Source organism: Lygodium microphyllum, chromosome 6 (genome assembly GCF_053477565.2).
Source record: "Lygodium microphyllum isolate KBCC chromosome 6, Lygodium_microphyllum_v1.1.10, whole genome shotgun sequence".
Taxonomy (NCBI): Eukaryota; Viridiplantae; Streptophyta; class Polypodiopsida; order Schizaeales; family Lygodiaceae; genus Lygodium; species Lygodium microphyllum.
Window position 1 is genome coordinate 103,954,032 of NC_141140.1, and position 21,764 is coordinate 103,975,795.

The window sequence follows — 21,764 nt, forward strand, 5'->3', positions numbered from 1 at the left end:
AGGGTCATTAATATTTCATGCGAAAATATTACACCATTCTATTGAAATATGAACCAATTACATGCTTATATAGCTTTTGGTTTATTCCACTCTCCTCATTGTGCTTATGGGATTTTGCCATGTCTTCCTAGAGCATACATCATATGTCTATCTTCCAATCTCTTTTGGGCACACATATCGAGCATCATTTGCTATTCACAACACCCCCCCTCAAATGATGAATTCCTACCCTTGCTGGCTTTTGCCCCCCCTGCATGTAAACATGGACCAGAAGACTAGCTCTTTAGCAGCCTAGTCAAGTTAAGGCTTGAAACTTTACATCTTGGTAAGGTTTGTTACATCCACTATGGGAAGCAGATCCAGTCACGAAATTCAAGATCCACTATGGGAAAGATTAACTTTGGGAAAACGTGATCTGTGGGATCTATTTGGCTTGGGTTCATGGCTCTTTGCATTGGTATTGATCCTTTTAGTTTTGGCAGCATTGCTTCCAAAGCCCTTTTTAAAAAAAATCTTATTATTATTCATAATTAGATAGTGGACCCAAAGGAAGTACTTCCTCCACACCATTCACACCAAGTCGCACCTTGGAAGAGAAAAATGGCAGCTCGGTAACATTTGATTAGACAAAGGTACACTCTACAACATCAGGCTCACCATTCAGACCTTTCAAACACGACTTTGCAAACATGGCTCTAGCATATGCCATAGACAACGTGGCTAAACCTTTCCCTACCTTTGCTTGTACCACCTCAGTTCCACCATCTTGGGTCCTCTTCATTAAAGCCTCAACCTCTTCATCTGTTAGACTTGCCTTTGGTGTTGCCTGGCAGAAGAGGGGTAGTATTTTAATTCTAGCATGACCACCCACGACTAGTACATTCCACTTCTTCCACAACAAACCCTTTTTTGGTAGTATAAAAAGTCCAAGTCCGGACAACATCTAATGTGGTGACACCAAATAGTTTCTTGGGATCATAAGTTTTGACCTTCTTAACAATCTCAACTACTATCGAAACTATGGAATTGACTAGATTACTTATCATGTTTACAACAACCTATGGGTGATGCTTTGAGATGGCTGTACACAAAGACTTGACAGTGTCCACATTGATGTTAAATAGATCATCACAATACATTCATGGTTTGCGAGGCAGACCAATAGGAATGATGACCACATTGGCTCCTTGCAATGCAGTTCCAAGGTGCTCTTCACTTGCGTATCTACTAACCTCAGCTGTGATGTTGACACGGCTGACATCTGTAGCAACGCCAGGGGTACCAGCGATATCATAGAGGTAGAGGATGGAGACCAATGGATTGTGTTTCATGAGCAGGGCCATAGGTTGTTGGTCGTTGCCCCCTGCGGTGCCAAGGATCGCAACTGTGCATGGTTGTTTGAGAGCTTGAGGGGTGGCTCGTCGAAAGATGCTTGTGAACGTCATGGCATTCACGAACACCACTAGTGGGGGCTGAAAATGAGATGCACTTTGTAGTATCTCAAAGAGTTTTTTCTTTTTTTGGTTGGGTTCTACCCAAATCACTCACTGTCTGCTTTACAGATCTAGAACTGGAAAAAAAACTCTCGAATCGCCGCTCATGATAAGAAGAGGGAAGGCAAAGAGATTGTCAAAGAAACAATCCATGGTGTCCATCATGCTAAGGAGATAGTGGGATGAGAAGTAGAGAAAATGGGCCTAAGATATGGATATGACAGAGGGCCTTAAGGTAGGTTCAACTCCTACTATCCATTTACATTATAATACGATTAACTAATGATGCTAGAACTAGCTTGCCATGGTTCTGATACCATGTTGAAAAACACGGATCTAGAGCTAGTTGGGTATGGTGGACGCAAAAATCATGATAGAGAAAAGAGATTGTAACTCAAGTGAATTAGGTTCCAAGATAGATTAGCTTGGATTCATAAACACAATCTTGAGTGACTCAAACTGAAAGTACCATTCTATTGAAATATGAGCCAAGTACGTGCTTATATAGCTTTTGGTTTATTCCACTCTCCTCATTGTGCTTATGGGATTTTGTCATCTCTTCCTAGAGCATACATTATATGTCTATCTTCCAGCCTCTTTTGGGCACACGTATCAAGCATCATTTGCTATTCTCAACAGCCCCAACAGCGAGAGGTCGCTCGGTGAGGAATCCATTAGGCAAGAGGAGGTGGGAGTGCTAGAGTGGCTCTGGCCATAAATCTCTTTATTACTCCTAGGAACTGTCTAACCCTCATACGAATCAGGATGGGATCTTGGAATCCCTGGTACTAGTGAAGGGATAGAAATCTTGGAGGGTTTTTTTTCTTCTGCATAGACATAAGGGATTTTCTGATGAACAGAGATTTATCTTCTATGTAGGTAGAAGGAAAAAATCATTGTAAATATTTTTTCAAAATAATAAATAAATATATTTTTTTGAAAGAATTTTTTCTCTGTCTTTATGTTGTGTCCTAAAAATTACACGAAGAAACCTATGATAATGGGTTAATTAACCAACTTGCTTTTATATGCCATAACGTAATGTGATAGGTAATTAGAAAACTAAAGAAAACCATTTATGGGAAGTGGGTGAGCAAGATCCTTGATGGATCTGTCCTACGGATGGGTGGTCTTAGTAAGCTGGGAGCTTCTCTCAAGAGATTGAACAAAATGTTAATTAGGAAAAATTAGGTAGAGCCGAGCATTGACTTACCTAGGGTCATGTCTTAAAACCTTGATAAAAAATTATATTAGAGAAAATGTGCGATGACTCTGCTAGAACTCTATTAAGGTTCCCTAAATCCTAACCAATTATTGGAAAAAAGTGTTGCACTCCATAAACCAAGGGTAACTACGATTGCTCCAGTCAGATGAGAAGCCCTTGTGGGACACCTTTGATGGAGCTAGCTAATGTATCGAGACCTCAGTTGTCAAATTAGGACCCCGATCTTGCACGTTGATCCTCGTGGGGATGGTCAATACCTTTCGTTACAGGGTAGGCTCTGGGAAACCTAGACAATAGACCCCGTGCATTCTTGTGAGTGCTGGGCTAAGCCATCTAGGATAGTTCCCCGATGGACCATTGAAACGTGTTGCCATGGAATTTTTATGTAGGCATGTGATAGCAAAATAAAATCTTACTAAAATTTCCAAGAAAGAGGAAGAAACAGGAAGAAGAGGAGGAATGCTTGTGGAAGGCAGAAGAAGAATCCCGAAGGACAAAGGAAGAACAAAGGAAGAAGTGACAAGAGCAGGAGAAAAGGCTAAGGAGAGAAGAGGATGAGCAAATGGCCCTCACCATCAGGCTATTGGTCTAGTAACCCTCCCATGCCGAAGAGCTGGCTAGCAAAAGCCTAAACGATATGCCTGGAACTAGCTCAGTAGCAGCAAAAGCAACTAGAGAACCCATGGTGGAAGGCAAAAGAAATGCCCCATTGGAACAACCCTCACTTGTCATGGTCACCACTTCTACCACCACCCAAGAAACCATGGATGTCATAGTGGACCAAAGCAATGTGATGGCTTGGGTGCAATACCTAGTCAACACAGTGCATCATCTTTGAACCAGCACCCAATGGAGGAGCCCCCATACCAAGAACAAAGAGGCCTACCATTGTGGATGCTAAGTCCAAGAAGGACCCAAAGAAGGTCAGGGTGGAAGCCTTGACCATGTCCATACCCTTGTCCATGCTATGGTCGATGTAGTATGATGAGTACATCCAGGAACTGCTAGGCTAGCTAGAAAGAATAAACGGGGAGAGCAAGGTAGCACTAGTGGAGCTAGAAACTGAAAAGGAAACATTCTCAAATTTCCAACTTGAAAAAACATGCCAAATAGCCATTTAGCAAAGGCAAATAAGTGACTTGAGGAGTTGGAAGCCAAACATGCAATAGAAGGGAAAAGGGAGAAAAAAGCCACAAAAGAGCCCCATGGTGAGGAAAGTAGAGAACACGTAATGTTGGAGGAGGACTTTTTCAGTCCTCCTACAAACAGAATGGTGGGCAGATGCAAGAGTGCCTCAAATAGCTAAAAAGAATCGAAGACAAGCTCATTGAGGAGCTAGAAAGGGTTAGGACACAAGCCTACGCACAGTGCAAAAAGGAGAAACAACAAAAGGAAGAGTTATTCAAGGAAGACTGAGGCCAAGGCACAAAGAGATGAGGTGGCAGCCAAAAAACTAATAGAGATAGAAAACGAACTTCAGGTGTCCCTCTTAGAACAAGAACAACTAGCAAAGCAGTTAAATCGCTTCAAATAGTAGAAAGAGAAAATGGTTAGAATGTGGAAGGAGCAAGAGCATATGGTCATGATGTTGTCTCAATGCCAAAATCAGGGCATAAAGAGGATGAGCAAAAAGGCTAAGGCATGGGAGAAAAGGAACATGGAAGACTCAAAGATCTTTCTCAACACCTCGCCTTGGCAGAAAGAGAATGAATCATGGCATTGGCAAGGGCAGAAGTAGTGGAGGCAGATCTTGAGGTCCAACAACAAGTCTTTCTCAACATAGTCTTGCATGTGACCCTAGCCGAGGGTGAAGACACCATGGAAGGGTTGCAAAGGAAGCTAGAATGTCAAGATTGTGGGAGAGAAGGAAGGAGTCTCACTTGTAGCTTTCTTGCTTGCACAATGGGGGAATACATACAAGGGTGGAGGCTGAAAATAGTTTTCCTCTTCTTAGTTGTGGAAGCAAAAAGAACTCAAGTACAAAGAAATAGAAGAACCCTAGATATGGGTCTCAAACCAAACTCAACTAACTAAGGTGGCATACTAACTGAGCCACGAACTAGAGTAGATAAGGATAGCTATCATGTAGCTATTATTCATGGGCGGTGTACCAACCGCGTCTGCAACTGACAAGTCGGTGACATAAATACACAACGGTCACCCTGGCGTATCACGAGTGGAGCTCGATATCTCAACACTCCCCCTCGAGCTCAATCCCAATTCCTGTACACCAAGCAGGTCTCTGAACTTGTGCAGCTTCTCTGCGCCCAATGCCTTCATGAATATGTCAGCTACCTGATCCTCTGTGCTGACATAAACTAGATCAATAAGACCTAGTAAAACCCTCTCTCGCACATAGTGATAATGTACCTCAATGTGCTTTGTTCTAGCATGATAGACTGGGTTATTTGCCAAGTGTATACTACTCATGTTGTCACAATAAATGACAACTGGCCCATCTGTTGACTGATGCATATCATAAAGTAGCTTATGCAACCAAGCTACCTCACATGCAGCCATTGTTGCACCCCTGTACTCAGCCTCTGTGCTCGACAAGGCAACTGTAGGCTGTTTCTTGCTGCTCCAAGTGACTGCAGCACTCCCAAAAGAGAACACATATCCACTGGTAGATCGTCTATTAGAAATACTACCAGTCCAATCAGGATCAATGTATCCATGCAACTGTATCTGAACCCCAGTCTCATAAAATAGTCCATACTGCAATGTGGACTTCACATACCTGAGTATGCGTCTAGCCGCATCCAAATGTGGTTTCCTTGGAGCCTGCAAAAACTGACTTACCAATCCAACATCATAGCTCAAATCTAGCCTGGTAATAGTCATATAAATCAAACTTCCTACTATGCGTCTGTACATAGTAGGGTCTTCTAGAAGCTCACCTGCATCTGTGCTCAGCTTCACATTCTGCTCCAAAGGAACTGAAATAGGCTTACAGCCTGTCATCCCATATTTGGACAGCATGTCCAATCCATACTGCCTCTGCAAGAGCTGTATCCCACTTGGTGATCTAATCACCTCAATGCCCAAGAAATAACGCAGCTCTCCCAAATCCTTCATCTCAAACTTCTGCTTCAATAGCATTTTCACATGAAGGATATCTTCATCACTGTCACCCGTCATAATCAAATCATCAACATAAATGACAAGTAGCATAATACCTTTCTCTGTTTTCCTCACATAAAGTGAGAAATCTGCCTTGGAAATCTGAAAGCCAATAGTGACAAGATACTGTCCTATCTTGTCAGACCATGCTCTAGGTGCTTGCTTCAAGCCATACAAGGCTTTCTTCAACCTGCAAACAAACTCAGGATGAAAAGCATGCACATAACCTGGTGGCTGCTCCATATAGACCTCTTCTTGCAAATCACCATGCAAGAAGGCATTCTTTACATCCATCTGATGTAAAGACCATCCCTTTGATGCAGCCATAGCAATGACTGCTCTTACGGTTGCCATCCTTGCAACCGGACTGAATGTTTCTTCATAGTCAATGCCATATGTTTGTGCATACCCCTTGACTACTAATCTTGCCTTGTATCTGTTCACAGAACCATCTGCATTGTGCTTCACCTTATAAACCCACTTACAGCCAATTGCATTTTTACCTTTAGGCAAAGGTACCAATTCCCATGTAGCATTTGCTTCCAAGGCATCCATTTCTTCATCCATGGCTTTCTCCCATTTTTCTTTTCCCATGGCTTGCTCAAAAGAAGTGGGTTCTGGTTCCTGTATCACTTTGACCATATATGCATAGTGAATGGCTGTAAATCCATCATATTTCAGCCTATCCACAGGATACCTAGCTCTCGTAGACCTGCGCAAAGTAGGTTCACTCCCAGGTGCTCTCAAAACATCCCTGGTCTTCCTTACTCCAGGTGTAACAATAGAAGGAATACCTAACTCATCATCAATGCTCTGTTCTGAGCCACTGGATTCACCATCCACATAAGAGTGACCTGCATTCACATCAAACATGGGCTGATCAACCTTCTCTTTTCCTTTTCGTGATACCTGCATACCACTATCTGCATTGCTTTGAGAAGATTCTCCTGATCTCAATCTGCCTGTCCATGGCGAAGAATGTGAACCACTGCTAGAGGACGCTCCAGGTTCACTAATATTTTGTGACTGCTGCTGTGAATTCTGTGCAACATTACCATTTTGTGCATCTACATCATCAATCACATTTACTGGTTTATACCATCTACCCATCTCATCAAAAACAACATCTCTGCTCACTGTAAACTTACGAGTAGAAGGGTTATAGCATCTATACCCTTTTTGCTGCAGAGAGTAACCAATAAAGATGCACTTCTCAGCTTTTGGATCTAACTTGGATCTCAGCTCATCTGGCACATGTACATAGGCAATGCAACCAAAAATTTTCAAATGAGAAATATCTGGTTTCCTACCAGTATACCTCTCCTCTGGAGTCATTCCATGTATTGCTGCAGTGGGAGTCCTGTTCATTATGTAGACTGTTGTAGCAACTGCTTCAGCCCAATAAAAATCTGGCAAGTCTTTTTCATTGAGCATGGCACGAGATACCTCTCCAATATGCGTGTTTTTCCTTTCTGCAATTCCATTTTGTTGTGGGGTATAACTGCATGAATATTGCTGCTTTATGCCATGCTCCTGCAAGAACTTTGCAAACTCATTTAAGAGGTACTCTCCCCCTCCATCTGACCTTAGGCATTTTATTTGCAGACCTGTTTCTTTTTCAGCCATAGCTTTAAGGGTTTTGAAATGCCCAAAAACTTCACTTTTCTTTTTCATAAAATACACCCAAACTTTTCTGCTATAGTCATCAATAAAAGTGACAAAATAATGACAGCCTCCAAGAGATGCAGCTTTAGTAGTCCACACATCAGAGTGGATTAATTCCAATGGCTTCTCACTCTCTTGAACATGTCTAGGAAATGGTTTCCTTGCCTGTTTTCCAAACTGACAGGCTTCACATACCTTATGCATTTCTGCAACCTTGAATTTTGGCAATCCTGCAACAATATTTTGGGCCTGCATTGATTTAAGTCGCTGTACATTAACATGACCAATGCGTTTATGCCAGATATCAATATTTGCAACTACACCGGTCCCATGTGCAAACATTGCTGCACTCAATTCAGACATGTCTGCATCCAACGTAAACATTCTGCCCTTCTTCTTTCCTTTTGCTATCAAGCGACCTTTATTTTTCATATCCTCAACAAAGCATCCATGAGGATTAAATCTGACCTGCAAGCCCTGCTCAACCATTTGACCGACAGAAACCAGATTCTTGGTGATATTCGGGACATGAAATACATCGGACATGTATTTATTTTTCCCATCCTGCATAGACACGGGAATTTTTCCAATCTGCACAATAGGATGTGCAGTATCATCACCAGTCTCCACAAATCCTGGTTTTTCCATTTTCCTTGCATCCTCCATCCATTCTGCATGACCTGTCATGTGGTTTGATGCACCTGAGTCAACATACCATACATCATTGCTTTCTTCTGCACTTGTCACAGAATTGTTCATGTGCTGCACCATGAACAAATGCTCATTTCTGTCATCACCCTGTCTGCTAGAAGATGCATAATTCCCTTGTTGCAGTTTTCCATTCATGATGTCATTCTGCTTTTTATAGCAGTCTTTAGCCATATGACCCATTTTACCACAGTAGTAGCATTCAACATTACTGTTTGCATTTTGACCTCTTTGCCATCCACCACGACCTCTTTGGCTCCCCCTGCCTCTAGAGTTACCATGTCCTCCTCCATAGGACTGGTTTTCTTGAGTTTGCTGCATATTCTGATTTCTACCACGGCCTCCAAATCGGCCTCCTCTACCTCTGCCTCTTCCTCTTCCAGCATTTGAGTAGAAGACAGCTTCTTTTGAAGTTCCTCCTGAAGAAGATGCACCACCATTTCTCTGTTCCTCAGAAATTAGAAGAGCAATCAACTCCTCAAAATCAGGAAATCTTTCACGAACTGAAATGGATGTCCGAAACTGTGCATAATCCTTTCCTAGACCATTCAAGGTCACAGAAACTAAATCATCATCTTCCACTAGTGACCCAATGGAAGCAAGTGCATCTGCAATCTTCTTCACCTTCATGTGGTAGTCGTTGATGCTCATATTTTCTCTTTGCACATTGTGCAACTCTTGCTTGAGCTACATTTTCCTGGCTTGCGTATTTGTGCTATACATTTTTGACAAAGTATCCCATGCCTCCTTTGGTGTACTTGCATCCTGGATATGCACAATCATAGAGTCTGAAATGCTGATAGACAGCCAATACATAACTTTCCTGGCTCTCTCATGCCATGCTTTAAATGCCTGCATTTGCTGTTGATTGGGAACATCAGGAAGAACTGGTTCTTCTTCATTTCCTGCAACAAATTCCCAATATCCTTTTCCCATAAGGAAATTCGTCATTCTAAACTTCCATGCTTGGAAGTTGTTCTTGTCAAGCTTTTCAGTGACAATCTGTGAAAGAGAATCAGATGCCATTACAGAAGACTGCAAAAAATTCTGTCACTGCAAAAACCACAGCTTCACCCTCACAAGGGAAAATCTGCAAAACTGGCGAAAGTGGTATTTGACCACACAGTCACTTCCTAGTGATGATTTTGCATCAACAGGCAACAGGGATGATTCTGTAACTCCCAATGTCTCTGCGCACAAGCATACAATGCAATTTTTACAGTAACTATTCACCGACCTGTAGAACAGTGGCTGCACAGCATAAAACTGGGCCTTTTCCTGAGTGCGTGCAGAAAACTTCCGCCTCCAAAACAGGCCCCGAAATGGCCTCAAATAAAAAAAACAAGGTCGTCCAGGGCCAAAGCCCTTGCCCGCAGCATATACTGCCCTCTTGCTTCACCGCGAAGGGCGTCTCAACCTGAGACAATGCACTCCTGCACTTTCCGGCTGTGCTACCTGCAGAGATCTGCTCCCAAAACAGAAAATGAAAGCAACACTGCTCCTCTTACCGGAACACTGCGAGCTTGGCTTGCTTTCTTGAGCTCCTTACCACGAACAAGGCTCTGATACCATGTCAAGATTGTGGGAGAGAAGGAAGGAGTCTCACTTGTAGCTTTCTTGCTTGCACAATGGGGGAATACACACAAGGGTGGAGGCTGAAAACAGTTTTCCTCTTCTTAGTTGTGGAAGCCAAAAGAACTCAAGTACAAAGAAATAGAAGAACCCTAGATATGGGTCTCAAACCAAACTCAACTAACTAAGGTGGCATACTAACTGAGCCACGAACTAGAGTAGATAAGGATAGCTATCATGTAGCTATTATTCATGGGCGGTGTACCAACCGCATCTGCAACTGACAAGTCGGTGACATAAATACACAACGGTCACCCTGGCGTATCATGAGTGGAGCTCGATATCTCAACATAGAACTTACAAGAAGATCCTTGAGATACAGCCTCCATGAAATAGTACTGTAAGAGAGCACCACTCTAAGCATAGACCAACAATGACAATACTTGAGGCAGGCTAGGCTTTCGATGAAGGAGTTGGAGGAGTTAGGGTTTTGAGAACAAGCTCAACCACCCACTACATCTCCAACAGAATCACCAAGAGAAGAAGGCCACTCACTTTGAACAAGGCCAAGACGAAGAAGAACAACCGCAAGTGCTAAGCCAAGCACAACAAGTGCGAGCACACATGGAAGACCAGGGTGAGGAAGTCACCCCTAAGAGAGGGTTGTGGAAAGAAAGCACATATAGAGAGAACATGTATAGAGCTGGCAGCACAAAAGGAGACTCTAAGCAAGGCCACAACAAGTTCTTGAGGTCCAAGTCCCACAAAGAGAGGAATGCTACCTTGTAAGCTAGGCCCAGGAATTGGCTTTTTGGGAGCAATGGGAAAACCAAATCCGTGACCCTTTGAGTTCTACTTCCACTACCCTTATTCCTTAAATAGAGTTCTATCCCTAAGGGTAGTGGAGCAAGTGATTAGGCTTGCACAATGACTGGGAAACAGGTGGACAGAGGAGAGAAGAAGACACCCCACAAGGTGGCAAAGAGAGTCTACATATTATTGGAAAGATAAGGTTTGGGAGATTCCAAAGACCGTCAATGGATAGAAGCCCAACCACAATGGCAGTCACGTGTTTAGGACACCAATCTTGATGCTTGGATGAAATTTTGCAGTACCATACCAAACAAGCACAACGATCCTACCTACATGCCATATCCGTGAAGAATAGGGATATATTAAAACCCAGAAATGCATGGCAAGTATGACTTTCCAAGAATTTACAATGTGAATGTAGAAAGCCTAGAGGAGTGCTTAATCTTCACTGATTGGGACATCCACCCATTCATCATGCACTTCCTCAATCAATTCTTGTCCTACCCTAACCCTACCTTTATTACCATATGTAATTATCTTAGGGCACTTAGGATTTTGCTCAAACAAAAGCCCACTACAAAAGAAGCCTGAGTCTCTACACTCTTTTTTGAGCTAAATGCAGGTATTGATGGCTATGCAATGGCCCATCTAATGATGAGGGCTACACTCCTACCTTCTTTTTGCATGGCCATCCTGGAATATATGAATGATAGCTGCTTCACTAGGCACAACCACCCCTTCCTATTAATGACACCTCTAAATGTACGTGTCAAAATAAAAGGCTACTTGCATAATAGACCCTTCCTTACCAAGTCCCTTAAGCCCCCTCCTAGCATAGCCGCTAAAGAGCATGGGGATGATGCCTAGTGTACTTCCTCCCCATGTGTTAAGTGTCAAAAAATAAAAAGAGAAAAGAAAAGAAAAGAGAAAAAGAAAGGAGAAAAGGAAAAGAAAAGACAGAGAAGAAGTGCAAGAAAAGGATGAAATGGAATTCTCATGTACCATCAGAGTGCCACAGACATTGCATATAGGGACAATCATATCCCTAGTCCCTTCCCCACTTCACACTTAGGGTACATCAAGGGAAGGAAACACCTAGGGAGTTTGCCCTTTCCTATGGTAGACCTCTCTCCCTAACAAGTCACACTCACAACACCTCCCCTCGTACACAAATTGGGTCCTCAAGTGTGGGATAACACCACACAGACTTGTGCCTAAGGTTTGACCCAACTCCCAGTTTCACTAGCATAGACATCCCGCACTGCACAGTGAGGTAGGCACATCCCCAAGTAGTGTACATCCTTTTCCTTTTTAGGTACATTAACAATCCACAATCAACAACTGACTTTGGAGGCACATGTGCTACCCACTCAATCTACTCTCGGCCTCTACAATATCACATCCATTTTGTGATGCTTCTTCTTCCTGTCCAATCTCCATGAAGCCCTATCACTGACACACAGGGTAATTTGTGACCACCCAAGCCCCCATCAACAAGTGCCCGCAAATGCCATGGGACTAGCACTTAACTAGGAGGGGGATAATGTTAACCCTAGTGCAAGAAAGAAAAAAGAAAATTTTAAAAAATTATAGGCCAAAGCAAAAAAAGGTGGCTCGACTAAAGAAATAGGAGAAAAAAGGGTCAAAATCACAAGGACAACCTTAAAAGTTCAAGTCGAGTGCAAAAAAGGAAATGTGCATATTAAATACAAAAGCACACCCTAAATTTTTATAAGAGGGTGCTAGGCTCCCTCCTCCTGTGTAATTTGTAAATGTAGATGGGCGCATGGGTGAAGGCACAATGCAAATAGGAAGGAATAGAAAAGGAGGACCTATGCTAAATGGCCGGGTATGTAAAAAAGGGATGGGTGTCCAAAGGGGATTAGGGTTATGTATAAAAAGGCAAAAAGTGAATGAAGAAGCTCATTCTTGTGTGTGGCCAAAACTAGCTCTCTTCTTCTCTTCTTCTTCTTATTCTTGCTTGCTTGAGCTTGTGCCTGAGAGAGGGAGTGTGAGGAAGTGAGGGAGTGAGTGTGTGCCGGTGAGGGACCGTCATGTATAAGCTCTCTATCTTCTCCTCTCTTCTTCTTCTTCTCTTTTCTTCTCTTGTCTCATGCGCAGCAATGAAGCATGGAGCTTGGAGCTTGAGGATTGATCTTGCACCTTAGATCATGGAGCTACTGGAGTTATTGAGGGAGGAGACAACTCAATCAAGCATGGAAGTAAGCTCACTACACTTGTAGGTGTGAGAGCGCATATGGCTATGTGAGAGGTAACCATTGCACTTGGCTTGAAATGCTTGAAACAATAAGCGGTTTGTGGGTCTTGGCGATTGAACGAGAGGCTCCCACGCTCTCCTCCTCTACCTTACCCTATTTCTCTTCCTTCTTTTATTTCTCTACTTCTCTCCTTCTTTATCTTCCCTTTTCCCTTCCCTTCTTCTTGTAACATGCCCGCCTATCGACTGTCCAAGCATGTTTTAGCGGTCCATTGAGAAACGAGTCTAAGCTTCACTTCCCGGCACTCCCATGGAATGTTCCGGGGTTTGTCACCTAGGGTTTCCCAAGTCTGCCTCACAATGGAACATTCGTGGCCGACAAATCCACTAGGATTGACCTGAAACTTGCGTCTCTAGTGGTCAAGGTCTCTTGACAGCATTTTAGCGTCGGGTCCTAGATATCCTACTTTACGCAAAGATACCCAAGCCGAAACAAACCCATGCCACACTTGGTTCAAAGAGAATGGGAAACAAGAGGGATGTGCCGCTCAACCTCTCTGCCTGTAGGGGTTTGCTAATATGACATGAGTCGGGTTCTGTCCTATAACAATACCTGAAGGTCATACGGCTATAGAACCTTGTGAAAAGCCTCCCAGTCTTCTGGGACCACCCTACCATAGGATAGACCCATCGGGAGTTGTGCCCACCTGCTTCCCTTGGTAGCTTTAGTTTTCTAATTAGATCCTATCACATTTATGTGTGACATTCAAAGTCAGCTTCCTTAATTAAGCCTTTTAGGAACAAGGTTTGTTCGCGTAATTTATGGCACCAACACGAAAACAGTGCAAATAGTCCTTTTGAAAAACAAGTTCCTTAACTTATTTTCCAGTTAATCTTTGTCTCATGCCCATATATGAGAAAGTATGTATCCCTTCTGTCCAATAGAAGTACCCAGTCCAAATCACATGGCACCATAATTTCCATCCATTATCTAGGATAGGATCTTCCAACGCCAATGACGTTTGGATCATGGTAGTCTACAACTTTGTTCCAGACTAGGAAAGGGGTGTCCATAGCTCCACCTGACCACCCCAAGAAACCTAGGAGTGAAACACAACTTCCATGGTTGGCCTTTTCACCACTTGACCTTCGACCCGTGAATCGAGCAGTGCCCTATTGTAGTATTCCACAGTGCAATCTTGGAGATGATCCACCCGAGCAAAATATCATTCCTTAATTAATCCATTTAGGAATCAAGCATGAATGAGGCATGCAGTCCTAATATCATTGTCCAAGAAAACTTTCATTTATTCCCATGGCAACTTGTCAGCACATACCCCTACCATGCATTTACCATCAAACACCAGCACTTGGAATAATCATCCAATTTACATCCCAACAATTAGTTTAATGAAAAAAACATTTAAGATGATATTAGATCAATCAACAAAATAATGATATCATTTTTCAACATTGCAGGAATAGTTGTGATAACCTTCCATCGCATATTCGCTCTCTCCCTTGGGATCTAAGTGATTCTATGCAAACTTTACTTAACACTTCGGCTAAGACACATGCCAAGATTTCATGCAATTAAGAAAGAATGTAAATTCTATTGAGCACTTACATTGATTGAAAACCCAACCTTTTCCCAACAAGTTTAGAAGTATTGGTCTGTACTTGATCCCAGGGTTTCCTAATCCCTTGAGTTCTTCCCTCGCCTTTGAGGCCTAGAGATGTTGTTTGCATCTAACCCAATTCCCGAATAGGATTGATAAACATAGTCACTATCAACGGATCTCAAGACATCTTAGTTTTTAGTTCTTATGATCATTGCTTGTGTTAATTACGCATTGGAGATTCAAGATTGAATTTCCTCTAGGATAGATTACTTACCATGTGATCTATTAAGTATACAATCTCAACATACTTTCAGTGGGGTAAAAATACTTATCTATTATTTTCTAGAAAAGGAGAGTCGACAGTACCTTGGAGTCTTATATTCTATTTATGCTATGTATGAATTTGTCGTATAGCAACTAGATGCAATTTTCTTCTCCTGATGCAAGCATTTCACAAACTCCACCTTTCGAATGTTTGCAATGAATTTATCATTTTCAATAAACCATTCTTGTGTGGGTCTAATGCATCTTATGTGAGAATCAAAGCAAGCATTCATCAATATGGAAATACGCTACTTATGACCAGTACCATAATTGGATTGGCGGTGATGTCCTCGCTTGAGGTTTCATCACAGATTATGGGATTTCCACCTGCATTCGACATTCTTTGCTTGGGTGTCATTTTTCAGTCTTCTTCGCTTTAAACGTGGTCCCCACAAGACTTCTACTGCCTCTTTCTTGAATAGCGGAGCCAATTAGGCTACAGATAACCAATCAGAACAAGGGGGCAGAAGAACACTGCATGTGATCACCCTCTAAGGAGGGGAAGGGGAGAATAACCTTCTTAGAAGGTTCTTTCTCTCTTTCTTTCCGTCACACACAGACACATACACACACACACACACACACACACTCTGTGTGTGTGTGTGTATGTCTCTCTCTCTCTCTCTCTGTGTGTGTGTGTGTGTGTGTGTCTCTCTCTCTCTCTCTCTCTCTCTCTCTCTCGGCAGTAAGGGGGGAAAGACATGGTGCCTCTCTCTCTCTCTCTCTCTCTCTCTCTCTCTCTCTCTCTCTCTCTCTCTCTCTCTCTCTCTCTCTCTCTCTCTCTCTCTCTCTCTCTCTCTCTCTCTTGGCAACAAGGGGGAAAGACATGGTGCCTCTCTCTCTCTCCCTCACCTTCTCTCTCTCTCTCTCTCACTTAGTTTGTAGTAGGGGGAGGAATATAAGGTGGTCCCTCCTCGCTTAAGGGGGGGAACGTGGGGTGATGCATGGTGGCGAGGACTAGGCGAGGTGGTTGCGGGACAAGGTGATATGCCCAAGGGGAGGGGGTGCTTGGCCACATGGCCTTCCCCCCTCCATCATCACATTCACTTCCTCTTCTTTTGCTACATCATTGCCTCCTCCCTCCTCGTGCTTGTCGCCACCCTCTGCCACATCATTCACTCCTTCCTCTCTTTCCCCTCACCAGCATCGACGATGACAGGGGGTTAATTTTAAAAAAAAATTGAATTATCCTTAAAGGGAGGGTAACAGCGAACGGAATGTTACATCCTCTCCCCCTTAGAGAACTTGAGATGTCCTCATCTCGGAAAGACTAGGGATTTCATTCTGGAACCTATGGGGTCGGATCCATCACGCACTCATTGCGACACTCTGATTACTCATAAGCATATGGTCTTTTAAAACAACCACTTGTTGTATTAGATATATCCGAGTTTGGATTACAAGAGAAATTTTATTGTAGTTACATCTCATGAATATCTTCTAGGTTTTTCCTAAGTATCGGGTATATTCTGGATCACTGGAGCTTGTACAATTTCATTCCTTGTAAGCTCAAGTTCTCTTTGAGTTCTGTTGGGACAATTGACGTAGTTATGTCCAATGTTGTGGCACTCGAAGCATCGATGTTTAGGGTGCTTTGGACATTCCCTTTTGAAATGACCTAACTCTCTGCAATAAAAATAGTGCGGAGCTTTATCACCTACGGTCACAATATTTTTGGACGTCCTTGGCAAGATTTTCTTCATTAGACCAAATTGCCTTAGGATCCTTTTAGCACATTGAAGTGGTCCCTTATCTTGGAAACTATGTTCCCAGATTGTCCTCTTCTTAGTTTGAGGCTTAGCTCCATGGAAAATTGGCTTTGCTTGTAATACTAAAGAATAATTCCAAGCTTCGACATTTTGGAAAGACCCAATCTATATTAGTTGAGAAGAAACGACTTAAGAGAAATTCATTGTAAGTTATAACTGTCATACTTACTAAAGTATCTCTGATTACTTGTAAGTTCTAAGCTCAAAATTGATGCAACTCATATTACTCGGGTCAACTGTAGTTACAAGAGTAAAGTTTATTCCAATATAGATTGTATTTCATGTCGATTAAATTTTCAAGATTTTCTAGTCATCTTGAAGAGGTATAGTGGGTTCTAAGTCTTGATCTTCATCCGATTCCTCTATATATCCAAAGACTACACTGATGTAGCTTCATTTCCTTGGAGGCTCCATATCTTCTAGGCAGTCTACTTAGACGTGCCGTAGCTCATTCCAGTGGAAACATTGGCTATTGGGACAGCTCCTATAGATGTGCCCTATCTCTCCGCACATGTGGCATCTCTTGTCCTGATCTTGGGAATCATCTTTGCTACAATTGCCCAATTTAAAATCTTGGATGATTGGATTCGCTCAAAGTAATGCATCTTGCAAGTGTGTTGGATGCATTGCTTCAAGACGGTGGCTTAGAGGACTATTCAAGCCATGGAAAAACTTGGATACTTGTTGCGCAATATCTATATGTTATGTGTATTTTAGTAGGGTTACAAACTTCGAGTACTAGGCTTCCAAGGTTAGTTCCAACTGCTTGAGCTTGAAGGATTCATTCATCCTTAAAGTCTGGTAGGTTGGTGGAACGTATCATCCTCTAAAGGAACCCGTGCTTGTTGGGGGGGATCTAATGGCAGGATGCGACCCCGTGACACCTTCAAATTTTTGAGGAAGTCTTGCCCATAAAGATAATGCTATGCCAAAAACAACGAGTGTGTGATGGATCTGTTCCCACAGGTTCCAGAACAAAACCCTTAGTCCTTCCGAGATGAGGACATCTCAAGTTCTCTAAGCGGGAGATGATGTAATGTTCCATTTGCTATTACCCCCCTCTTTAAGGATAATTCAAAATACTGATATTTTTCACAGATGGATCATCTCCAAGATTGCACCGTGGATTACCCCAAGAGGGCACTGCTTGATTCACGGGCCGAAGGTCGAGTGGTGAAAAGGCCAACCACTGAAGTTGTGTCTCACTCTTAGATCGTCAGGTGGAGCTTAGGATACACCTTGCCTAGTCCAGAAACGGAGTTGTAGATTGCTGTGAGCCCAACGTCGATGGCATTGGAAGATCCTATTCTAGATAATGGATGGAAATTATGGTGCCATGTGATTTGGACCGGGTACTTCTATTGGATAGAAGGGATACATGATTTCTTCTGTATGGGCAGGAGACAAAGATTAACTAGAAAATAAGTTAAGGAACTTGTTTGTCAAAAGGTGGTCCCAAAACAGCATGAGTCGGATGGTCTAGAAGATTGGGAGGCTTCTCACAAGGTTCTATAGTCGTACGACCTTTAGGGATTGTTAGTAGGTCAGAACCCGACTCATGCTGTTTTAGCATATCTGAATGGGATTATGACCTACAGGCAAAGAGGTTGAGCGGCACATCCCTCTAATTTCCCATTCTCTTTGAACCAAGTATGGCATGGGTCTGCTTTGGCTTGGGTATCTTTGCATAAAGTAAGATATCCAGGACCTTGATGCTAGAATGCTATCAGGAGACCTTGACCACTAGGGACTCAAGTTTCAGGTCGATCCTAGTGGATTCGGCCACAAATATTCTGTTGTTGCGAGGTGGACTTGGGAAACCCTAGGTGACAAACCCCGAAACATTCCATGGGAGTTTCGGGTAGCGACACTTAGACTCATTTCTTGATGGACCGCTAAAACGTGCTTGGATAGCTGATAGGCAGGCACGTTATACTTCTCCTCCTCTTCTTCCCTTCTTTCTCCCTCTACTATCTTCTCTTATTTTCCTTCTCCTCATCATTGTCTCCTCCCCTTATTTCTTTTTCACTATCTCCTCTCTTCTTCTACTTCTCCTCTCTCTTCTATATCCTCTTCTTTTCCTTCTCCTCCTCACTATTTCCTCTTCTTCTCTTGCTTGCCACTATCTTCTCCTCTTCTATCTTCTATTCCCTCTCTCTCTCTCTCTCTCTCTCTCTCTCTCTCTCTCTCTCTCTCTCTCTCTCTCTCTCTCTCTCTCTCTCTCTCTCTCTCTCTCTCTCTCTCTCTCTCTCTCTCTCTCTCTCTCTCTCTCTTTGTGCGTGTCAAAAATCTTAGAGACAAAGGCTAGCTATCAAGCCTTAATGTCAAGGATTATATAGCCTTTACAAGGCTATCTCTCTCAATCTTCCCTCAAGCCTTCCTTCACTCATGATGATGCCCTTGAGGTGGATTTGGGACGTCCATTTGTCCAAAGTGATGACATCAAGGCAATGATGAGTTTGGCATTAGCATTCTAATAGACTAGAATTTGTTGATCGTCTCGAGGTCAATGATCACAAGGGGGGTCGATGTGATCTTGCAGTTGACAACGACAATTCATTAGCTTCTTTCTTTCATTTTCTTTAAAATTTCCTCTTAAAGGTTTTAATTTCTTTAAGCCCCCCCCCCCCCCAACATATGAGTTCTCAAGGACATCACACCTATGCACATTAGAATCATATATAATTCAACATACTGACACATAACATGCACACAATCAAGTAGGTGTTTTAATCTAAGGGACCATGCTTAGAACAACCTCAAATCTGACCCTTGAGTGCTTAGTTCTAAGTTGCATTCTCAATCCATTGACTAGAACATGACTAAAGACAACGAGTATAGGGTCCACACATGTAGTTCCAAGACATAACGAGTTTACCATAAGGAAACAAGTACTCAAGGTCATAAAATTGATTGCAAAGATACATCTAAGGGAGCAATAAAGTTGTGGGGCTATGCTAAGGGTGATACCTAAGCAAAGATGAAGTTTTAACTTGAGCACAACTAGGAAGGAGAGATCACATACGCATATTAGAAATTATAAAGCCAAAATAAACTAGTCCCCAACACTCATGCCATTGACTAGAAAGTAACATTGATTTCATCTGGAAACTCATCAACAAGATAACCAAGCTAGTGGACCCGGAAATAATCCAAGAGCAAGCTAACAAGATGGTGACATTAAGACTCTATAGGAAGCTCTATAAGAGTTAGACTTCAAAAATACCATAGAATTTAATAGAGCCATATCAAATAAATTACAAAGCTTCTAGACCCAAGCAAAAAGCACTCTCGACTAGTTGTTAGAGCTAAGTATAGTTTCACAAAAAAAGGGTTGAAAGGAAAAAAGAGTTTGATGATATCAAGAGATCATTTCTAAATCCAAGAGTGATGAGATCTCTCAATGATTCCTTATTAGACTTAGTACAAAACAACTTCTTGATAATCCCAACATGGCCCAAGAAAGAATATGTGCAACCAAAACCTTACTGATATAGGACTAGAAGGAATGCATATTAGGATAAAGTCCAGATAAGATAAGGATATGCAAACATGTGGAAAAAAGGATCCCATAGTTATCCTCATTGAAAATATCCTAGATATTTAGAATAAGAGCTCAGTCACCTCATTTAATGTACCATGTATATATATAGCTACTAGGAATGAAATCAACAACTATAGTTCACTCTACTTTCCATATTGTCTCTATCGCTCTTTCTCTCATTGTGCATAGTGTCTTCTCATCTACTTATCCTCTAGTTCTTTCTTTTCACCACATGGTATCAGAGTCCCAAGTTCTAATTCTCTAGCTTATTGTATCTTCTCGAAAATCACAAATCAATTATATCCCTTTACTCTCATTACTCCAATGGCTCTTATCAATGCCCCTACCTCTTACAATCAATGCATCAAGATCAACAAACTCAATGGCAACAACTATCAAGTCTAGAAGCTAAGGATGGAACTATACCTATCCCAAGTGAACCTCTAGAACATCATTTAGGGCAAGGAATAATGCCCAAAACAAGGAGTAGACAAGGAAGATTGGATGCAAATAGATGCAATTGCAAAGATAGATATCCTTATCCACTTTGGAGATCAACAAGTACAACTAGTAAGAACAATACCCATTACAAAGGGTATTTGGGACTTCTTCAACAATATGTATGAACACACAGATATTGTATATCAAATGACCATGTTCAGAAAGTTAGTCAATGCCACTATATGCATGAATATCAATATGCGACCAAATTCCTAGAACAATGGAAATCCTTGCTAGATAAAATCATAATATCTCAATTAGTCATCTCTAAAGAACTACAAGCTATGTTTCTTCTCTCCTCTTTGACTCTATCCTGGAGAGCCTTTATTACCACTTAAACCTCCACTAGTAAATGGTTCAGCCTCTCATCAATAGAATCAAACAAGAGCAAGTCATGAGGGATAATCTTTCCACTTCTTCTAGTTAAGAGCCCAAAGCCCTAGCTATAACTGCCTACAACCCAAAACATCTTCACAAAAGAGCTCACAGCCTTCACCAAAAGCCCAAGTTCTCCCAACTTCAAATGAATTCTTGGCAATCCCTATTATGAACCCAACTCTCATCAGTCATTTCAATCCTTATCCATTTCTAGAAATACTCACTACCATCTCATATGTAATGTCTGCAAAAGACAAGGTCATATAGAAAAGGATTGTCAGCAAAAAGATAGATTCAATAAACATCACTCAAAGGGGCAAGCTCACTTTGTCAGCATTGGAAATTATGACACAGGAGATCAATCAGATACCATGATCAACTTAGCTACATGGGGGGTTCACTTATAGTAAAGAAGACATGTCACCTGCATGCAACGACTTCTAAAAAAACCCCTATTTATGAATCTTGTAAGACTAATATATCCCCCTATTTAAGCTTATAAGATATATACATGTATGACTTTTTATGTATCCCCTTTCTTAAATGTAAGTCTTCATAGAACATATACTAACTTTCTTTTTAAAAGTTGGAATTATCCTAAGGAATTAAAAGTATCAAAATGGTCATATCACAAAGTGATTTATGTAGTGGCACTTGGATACCATCAAAGTATGTGTTGCAATGTTTTTGAGTGCTCGTGCCCCCTTACCACATGAGGAGAGAGAGTAAGGGAATCAAACCCCTTTATATTTAAAGTGACTGCACCAAGCAAACACCAAGCTCTCTTTGGAAGAAGGGGAGTTGAATCT

At 42.0% G+C, this 21,764-nt stretch overlaps 1 pseudogene; it reads right to left on the reverse strand.

The window, feature by feature from the left end:
- Positions 1 to 520: 520 nt before the first annotated feature.
- On the reverse strand, positions 521 to 1,445 carry LOC148034892 (malate dehydrogenase, mitochondrial pseudogene; annotated as a pseudogene).
- Positions 1,446 to 21,764: the final 20,319 nt, after the last annotated feature.